This window comes from Oncorhynchus mykiss, chromosome 25 (assembly GCF_057628025.1).
Source record: "Oncorhynchus mykiss isolate SJ-2025 chromosome 25, ASM5762802v1, whole genome shotgun sequence".
In the NCBI taxonomy this organism is placed as follows: Eukaryota; Metazoa; Chordata; class Actinopteri; order Salmoniformes; family Salmonidae; genus Oncorhynchus; species Oncorhynchus mykiss.
The window spans coordinates 14,284,157-14,292,500 of record NC_143046.1 but is presented as its reverse complement, the minus strand read 5'-3'; the positions used below and the strand labels follow the sequence as shown (position 1 = coordinate 14,292,500).

The 8,344-nt window shown below is 44.1% G+C and overlaps 1 protein-coding gene and 1 long non-coding RNA gene across 5 annotated transcripts in view; both read right to left on the bottom strand.

The window, feature by feature from the left end:
• n4bp3 (NEDD4 binding protein 3) overlaps positions 1 to 341 on the bottom strand; it is a 99,387-nt gene extending 99,046 nt beyond the window's left edge. For 3 of the 4 annotated variants that reach the window (XM_090220167.1, XM_090220168.1, XM_090220169.1), the window contains exon 1: positions 151 to 331. The gene's annotated coding sequence lies outside the window, so the exon portion shown is untranslated. Of the gene's footprint in view, positions 1 to 150 lie in introns of all 4 variants that reach the window. The other variant, XM_036969944.2, reaches the window with a different exon arrangement.
• Positions 342 to 2,426: 2,085 nt separating this feature from the next.
• Positions 2,427 to 8,344, bottom strand: LOC149971540 (uncharacterized). The gene is made up of 2 exons (XR_016491787.1): positions 7,311 to 8,344; positions 2,427 to 3,093 (listed from the first exon to the last, which is right to left on the bottom strand). It is a non-coding gene; the product is annotated as an uncharacterized LOC149971540 (long non-coding RNA).

Here is an 8,344-nt window from a genome sequence, read left to right as displayed (position 1 = left end):
AGCGTTTCAATTAGCCGGTGATCTAACCTGTGTAAAAAAAAAAACTCAGTTTGCAGAAGAACAATTTTTGTGGTTGTGGGAGCAGCGTGCATTACAGTATAGCTGCTGCAGCAGCAAGTGCAAGACAATAAAAAATAAATTGGCGCTTACCATATTTTGTATGCAGATTCTTTCTCAGGCAATAGTTGTTTCGTTTGGTAGGCAATCAACTGAATCCGTTGTATAGAGTTGGCATCCCTAGGGACTTTGCAGAGAAGACAGATTTTCGCTATGGCCACTGCAGAATGAACCACTGCCGCCTGCTCGCTGTCTCTTTGCCTCTCTGTGATTTGAACTGCGCTGCGCCGAGAAAGTGGTCAGTTATTAAAAAAGGGGGAAGGCATGGGGAGGAGGGAGATAATTGAACCCGGCCTGTCCTGGGCCGGAACTTGGCAGTGTAGGAACACTGGCGCTACTTCGTGGTACAATCATGAATTGACAGGCATTTGAGAGAGGCTCATCTCAACATACAATAACTGAATCAGCTTTATTCGCCAAGTACGTTTAACGTACCAGTTATTTGACCAGGTGAATTAGTGCTGCCACAATAAACATAATGTATAGACAGGATATATAATTTACACCGAGTACATTTACATGTACCAGGAATGAGAAGGAAAAAAATCCTCAGGTCTGATGTGAAAATGGTAGTTTATGTAATGAGGTTCACTGACCACAAGATGACACTGTTGCAGTAGACAAACACTAGGGTCATGGTGGTCTTACACAGCCATACCTCACGCTTCCTGGTTCTCCACGAGGCTTGCTAGGTTCATGGCCACGCACCACCAGGGTTTGTGTGTGGCCACAATAAAAAACTCATGAAGATCCTATAATTCACAATTGTATATGCTTTCTATGTAGTTCTCCCCACCCCTGGTGGTCCTCACTGATACATATGTTCACACGCACGCACGCATGCACACACACACATACACACACACACACACACACACACACACACACACACACACACACACACACACACACACACACACACACACACACACACACACACCAGATGCTGCCGGTGGGAGGAGCTATGAGAGGTCAGGCTCATTGTAATGTCTGGAATATATGGAACAGATTCAAACATGTGGTTTCCATGTTTTACGTAATATGCCTTTGCATAAAAGTCTTAACAATGACCCCCTCCTCCTATAGCTCTTCCCACCAGCCTCCTCAGACGCACACACAGTTTGTATCAATGTAGCTGCGTGTGTTTCAGGATGCAGCGTTTCTGGTGAGGGACAGTTCCAAGGGCTCTTCTGAGCAGCCCTACACCCTCATGGTGCTGAACCATGGCAAGGTCTACAACATCCAGATACGTCACCAAGGCAACGCATACCACCTGGGCACCGGTCTCATGGGTAGCGAGGTGAACAAACAGCCTCCTCTCTCTGCTCTGTCAAGGAGTTCACCTTTAAGCTAGAGTCCTACGCTTATTTTTGAAAATATATTTAAGGTATTTCATGATGTTATTTAACAGATGATGAGAGAATGGCAGTGGGAAAAGATAAAGGTTGTCTTCAATCAAGTGGGATTTGAACCTATGTTACTGAACAGATAGCCTCAGGTGGGATTTGAACCTATGTTACTGAACAGATAGCCTCAGGTGGGATTTGAACCTATGTTACTGAACAGATAGCCTCAGGTGGGATTTGAACCTATGTTACTGAACAGATAGCCTCAGGTGGGATCTGAACCTATGTTACTGAACAAATAGCCTCAGGTGGGATTTGAACCTATGTTACTGAACAGATAGCCTCAGGTGGGATTTGAACATATGTTACTGAACAGATAGCCTCAGGTGGGATTTGAACCTATGTTACTGAACAGATAGCCTCAGGTGGGATTTGAACCTATGTTACTGAACAGATAGCCACAGACAGTGTGGTGAAGAAAGCGCCACAGCGCCTCTTCAACCTCAGGAGGCTGAAGAAATGTGCCTTGTCATCTAAAACACTCACAAACCTTTACAGATGCACAATCGAGACCATCCTGTCTGGCTGTATCACCGCCTAGTATGGCAATTGCATCGTCCTCAACCGCAAGGCTCTCCAGATGGTGCGGTCTGCACAACGCATCACCAGGGGCAAACTACCTGCCCTCCAGGACACCTACAGGACCCGATGTCACATGAAGCCCAAAAAGATCATCAAGGACAACAATCACCCGAGCCACTGCCTGTTCACCCCGCTACAATCCAGAAGGCGAGGTCAGTACAGGTGCATCAAAGCTGGGACCGAGAGACTGAAAAACAGCTTCTATCTCAAGGCCATCAGACTGTTAAACAGCCATCACTAACATAGAGAGGCTGCTGCCTACATACAGACTCAAATCTCTGGCCACTAATAAATGGATTTAATAAAGGCATCACTAGTCACTTTAAATAACGGCACTTTAATAATGTTTACATATCCTACATTACTCATTTCAAATGTATATACTGTATTCTACACTATCTACTGCATATTGCCTATGCCGCACGGCTATCGCTCATCCATATATTTATATGTACATATTCTCATTCATCCCTTTACATTTGTGTGTATTAGGTAGTTGTTGTAAATTTGTTAGGTTACTTCTTAGATTTTACTGTATAGTCGGAACTAGAAGCTCAAGCATTTCACAATACTCGTATTAACATCTGCTAACAATGTGTATGTTACCAATACGATTTGATTTGACTAACTACATACATATGTTTTCTTCTCTTCTCTTAATCTTCTCCTCCTTCACTTCTCCATCTTCTCCTTCTTCCTCCCCTCCTCCTCTTCTTCCTCCATTTCCTCTTCTTCTCCCTCCTCTTCCCCCTCGTCCTCCTCTTTTACCTCCTCGTCTTTAATCTCCTCTTCTTCCTCCTCCTCCTCTATATCTTATTTTCCTTTACCTCACCATCTTCATCCTCTCCTCCTCCTCTCCTCCCTCACTCCTCAGCTTGAGGTCCAGTCTTGGGCCAGGTCACCCCCTGTTCCACTCTGTTCAGAGAGGCCATCTTGTCTGGGTGGCTGAAGCACACGATCAGGTCACACTGTCTCAGCTGGGTCCGCACTATGAGACACAACAGAAGAAGAAAATCAAATATGTCCCTGTACAAAACCAAATCCAATATTTTTTATTTATTTTTTTATTTAACCTTTATTTAACCAGTTAGGCAAGTTGAGAACAAGTTCTCATTTACAATTGCGACCTGGCCAAGATAAAGCAAAGCAGTTCGACACATACAACAACACATGGAGTAAAACAAACATACAGTCAATTATACAGTAGAAACAAGTCTATATACGATGTGAGCAAATGAGGTAAGATAAGGGAGGTAAAGGCAAAAAAAAGCCATGGTGGCAAAGTAAATACAATATAGCAAGTAAAACACTGGAATGGTAGATTTGCAGTGGAAGAATGTGCAAAGTAGAAATAAAAATAATGGGGTGCAAAGGAGCAAAATAAATAAATAAAATACAGTAGGGAAAGAGGTAGTTGTTTGGGCTAAATTACAGATGGGCTATGTACAGGTGCAGTAATCTGTGAGCTGCTCTGACAGCTGGTGCTTAAAGCTAGTGAGGGAGATAAGTGTTTCCAGTTTCATAGATTTTTGTAGTTCGTTCCAGTCATTGGCAGCAGAGAACTGGAAGCAGAGTAGGCCAAAGAAAGAATTGGTTTTGGGGGTGACCAGAGAGATATACCTGCTGGAGCGCGTGCTACAGGTGGGTGATGCTATGGTTTCCAGCGAGCTGAGAGAGGGGGGACTTTACCTAGCAGGGTCTTGTAGCTAACATGGAGCCAGTGGGTTTGGCAACGAGTATGAAGCGAGGGCCAGCCAACGAGGGCGTACAGGTCGCAATGGTGGGTAGTATATGGGGCTTTTGTGACAAAACGGATGTCACTGTGATAGACTGCATCCAATTTGTTGAGTAGGGTATTGGTATTTGTAAATGACATCGCCAAAGTCGAGGATTGGTAGGATGGTCAGTTTTACAAGGGTATGTTTGGCAGCATGAGTAAAGGATGCTTTGTTGCGAAATAGGATGCCAATTCTAGATTTAACTTTGGATTGGAGATGTTTGATGTGGGTCTGGAAGGAGAGTTTACAGTCTAACCAGACACCTAGGTATTTGTGGTTGTCCATGTATTCTAAGTCAGAGCCGTCCAGAGTAGTAATGTTGGACAGGCGGGCAGGTACAGGCAGCGATCGGTTGGACAGCATGCATTTAGTTTTACTTATATTTAAGAGCAATTGGAGGGCACAGAAGGAGAGTTGTATGGCATTGAAGCTTGCCTGGAGGGTTGTTAACACAGTGTCCAAAGAAGGGCCAGAAGTATACAGAATGGTGTCGTCTGCGTAGAGGTGGATCAGAGACTCAATAGCAGCAAGAGCGACATCATTGATGTATACAGAGAAGAGAGTCGGTTCAAGAATTGAACCCTGTTGCACCCCCATAGAGACTGCCAGAGGTCCGGACAACAGACCCTCCGATTTGACACACTGAACTCTATCAGAGAAGTAGTTGGTGAACCAGGCGAGGCAATCATTTGAGAAACCAAGGCTGTCGAGTCTGCCGAAGAGGATGTGGTGATTGACAGAGTCGAAAGCCTTGGCCAGATCAATGAATACGGCTGCAAAGTAATATTTCTTATCGATGGCGGTTAAGATATCGTTTAGGACCTTGAGCGCGGCTGAGGTGCACCCATGACCAGCTCTGAAGCCAGATTGCATAGCAGAGAGGGTATGGTGAGATTCGAAATGGTCGGTAATCTGTTTGTTGACTTGGCTTTCGAAGACCTTAGAAAGGCAGGGAAGGATAGATATAGGTCTGTAGCAGTTTGGGTCAAGAGTGTCTCCCCCTTTGAAGAGGAGGATGACCGCAGCTGCTTCCAATCTTTGGGAATCTCAGACGACACGAAAGAGAGGTTGAACAGGCTAGTAATAGGGGTGGCAACAATTTTGGCAGATAATTTTAGAAAGAAAGGGTCCAGATTGTCTAGCCCGGCTGATTTGTAGGGGTCCAGATTTTGCAGCTCTTTCAGAACATCAGCTGACTGGATTTGGGAGAAGGAGAAATGGGGAAGGCTTGGGCGAGTTGCTGTCGGGGGTGCAGTGCTGTTGACCGGGGTATATGAGATATGAAAGGAGAGCTGAATTATTTTTTTCTTATAGGTAACAAACAAGAAACAGCACAAGAAAATCAAGAGGGGAAATGTCTGCCAGTTCATTATTTATAATAAGATACAGATGTTAAAATAATGTTAATGTCTCAGATTAAGATGTCATATTACTGTTGTGTCCCAGGAACATACTGTATATATACAGTTGAAGTCGGAAGTTTACATACACCTTAGCCAAATACATTTAAACTCAGTTTTTCACAATTCCTGACATTTAATCCTAGTAAAAACTCCATGTCTTAGGTCAGTTAGGATCACCACTTTATTTTAAGAATGTGAAATGTCAGAATAATAGTAGAGAGAATGATTTATTTAAGCTTTTATTTCTTTCATCACATTCCCAGTGAGTCAGAAGTTTACATACACTCAATTAGTATTTGGTAGCATTGCCTTTAAATTGTTTAACTTGGGTCAAATGTTTCGGGTAGCCTTCGACAAGCTTCCCACAATAAGTTGGGTGAATATTGGCCCATTCCTCCTGACAGAGCTGGTGTAACTGAATCAGGTTTGTAGGCCTCTTTGCTCGCACACACCTTTTCAGTTCTGCCCACACATTTTCTATAGGGTTGAGGTCAGGGATTTGTGAAGGCCACTCTAATACCTTGACTTTGTTGTCCTTAAGCCATTTTGCCACAACTTTGGAAATATGCTTGGGGTCATTGTCCATTTGGAAGACCCATTTGCGACCAAGCTTTAACTTCCTGACTGATGTCTTTAGATGTTGCTTCAATATATCCACAAAAATGTTCTCCCTCATGATGCCATCTAATTTTTGAAGTGCACCAGTCCCTCCTGTAGCAAAGCACCCACACAACATGATGCTGTCACCCACGTGCTTCACGGTTAGGATTGTGTTCTTCGGCTTGCAAGCCTCCCCCTTTTTCCTTCAAACATTATGACGGTCATTATGGCCAAACAGTTCTATTTTTGTTTCATCAGACCAGAGGACATTTCTCCAAAAAGTATCATCTTTGTCCCCATGTGCAGTTGCAAACCCTAGTCTGGCTTTTTTAAGGCTGTTTTGGAGCAGTGGCTTCTCCTTGCTGAGCGGCCTTTCAGGTTATGTCGATATAGGACTCGTTTTACTTTGGAAAGAGATACTTTTGTACCTGTTTCCTCCAGCATCTTCACAAGGTCTTTTGCTGTTGTTCTGGGATTGATTTGCATTTTTGCACCAAAGTACGTTCATCTCTAGGAGACAGAACGTGTCTCCTTCCTGAGCGGTATGACGGCTACGTGGTCCCATGGTGTTTATACTTGCGTACTACTGTTTGTACAGATGAACATGGCACCTTCAGGTGTTTGGAAATTGCTCCCAAGGATGAACCAGACCTGTGGAGGTCTACAATTATTTTCCTGAGGTCTTGGCTGATTTCTTTTGATTTTCCCATGATGTCACGCAAAGGGGCACTGAGTTTGAAGGTAGGCCTTGAAATACATACACAGGTACACCTCCAGTTGACTCAAATTATGTCAATTAGCCTATCAGAAGCTTCTAAAGCCATGACATAATTTTCGGGAATGTTCCAAGCTGTTTAAAGGCACTGTCAACTTAGTGCATGTCTCGTCAGACATCGCAGCATGATGGGAAGGATTACTACAACCTGACCTGTGAGTCCCAAATGGCACCCTATTCTTTCAACTGCACTACTTCTGACCAGGGTCCATATGTCAACAAGCATTGAACTACTGTATGTAGGGAATATTTGCCCGCTAACCATCTCCCTTGGCAGAGACAAGACACAGCTTCATATCTTCACATCAAATAATCTCATAATGAGCCTTCCTGTAATAACCTACACACATATCTAACACATCAACTGGAGGCCTACCCTATCCAAAGGCCATCGATAAACCACATGGCAAATTGTGAGACGTTGAACATCTGAACATCATGGCTGAATTGCACAGCGGTTCGTTGGCCGGCGGGTCGAAATCCTATTTGCATGCGTAGGAGGAAGATCACATTTCAGAGGTAACGCAACAGTTACATCACTAGATTTGCATAGATTCTACACATTAGAATGCTGAGTGAGTGCCAAATGACACCCTATACCCATAGTGCACTACTGTTGACCAGAGCCCAACAGAGATATAGTACATACATGCCAGTCTGTCCAGACACTCAGACATGGAGTCCAGCTCCTTCAGAATGTGGTCCAGATCAGTAGAGTCACCCTGTTCTGTGCTTCTCTCTCTTTTCTCCATCTGAAACACCACAGACAGTCAACTAAATTGCATTGAGTCAGTACAGCTATGTCATGTCAACCTGCATGGCCACTGATTCACATAGAAATCCATACAGTAGTCTGGTATATTCATATCTCATATTCATTGACGTAGGCCTAATACTCTGAACAATTCAAACTGTGAAGTATAAAGTGTACAGTACCATGACTGCTGGGGGTATGACTGGGATATGACTATCAAGATATAGAAGGCCAACATGTGTATGCACATTCTACCAAATGCATTTGGCATCCCAATAAACATGCCAATGGTCAACATTCTTATTCAAGCTTTTTAATAAAAGATTTGACAAACAGGCAAACCACAAATTAATCACAATCACAACAACACTATAGTGCCTTGAACACCCTGTCCAGAGACGTATCATACACATTCTATAACAGGTACTTAACACACAACCACAATCTGTATACAACAGCACCATACAACAGCCTGCTGCTCAGTTTAGACAGCATGCAGTATGGGACAGGAGACATCTATCTCTATCACCTATCTCCAGTGGTTTCCTCTTCTGTCAGAGAGAAAGAGACTGCAGCTGCAGATATGAGACTGTAGCCTACTGTACATACAACTGCAACAACGTTGTAGACAAGCATACAGAGCATGGGCTACTAGCTTTGGATTCAGGTCCATTTCAGAACAGCAGACATTCCTGGTGAATTGGGGAGGAGGTGGTATCCATCCCCTGGTCTAGGTCACTCCTCCATCCACTTCCCCATCCCCTGGTCCTTTCCCAGTCCCTGTCTCCGGTTCGGCTCCTGTTCCCCAGGGAAGCCACAGATGACAGCCCTGCAGCGGAGGAACTCTTCCTGAAGCCTCCGTAGGGAGTCCCCCAGATCAGGACTGGTCCACTGCATCTTCATGTCATTGGCCATCCATGCCAGCTGCA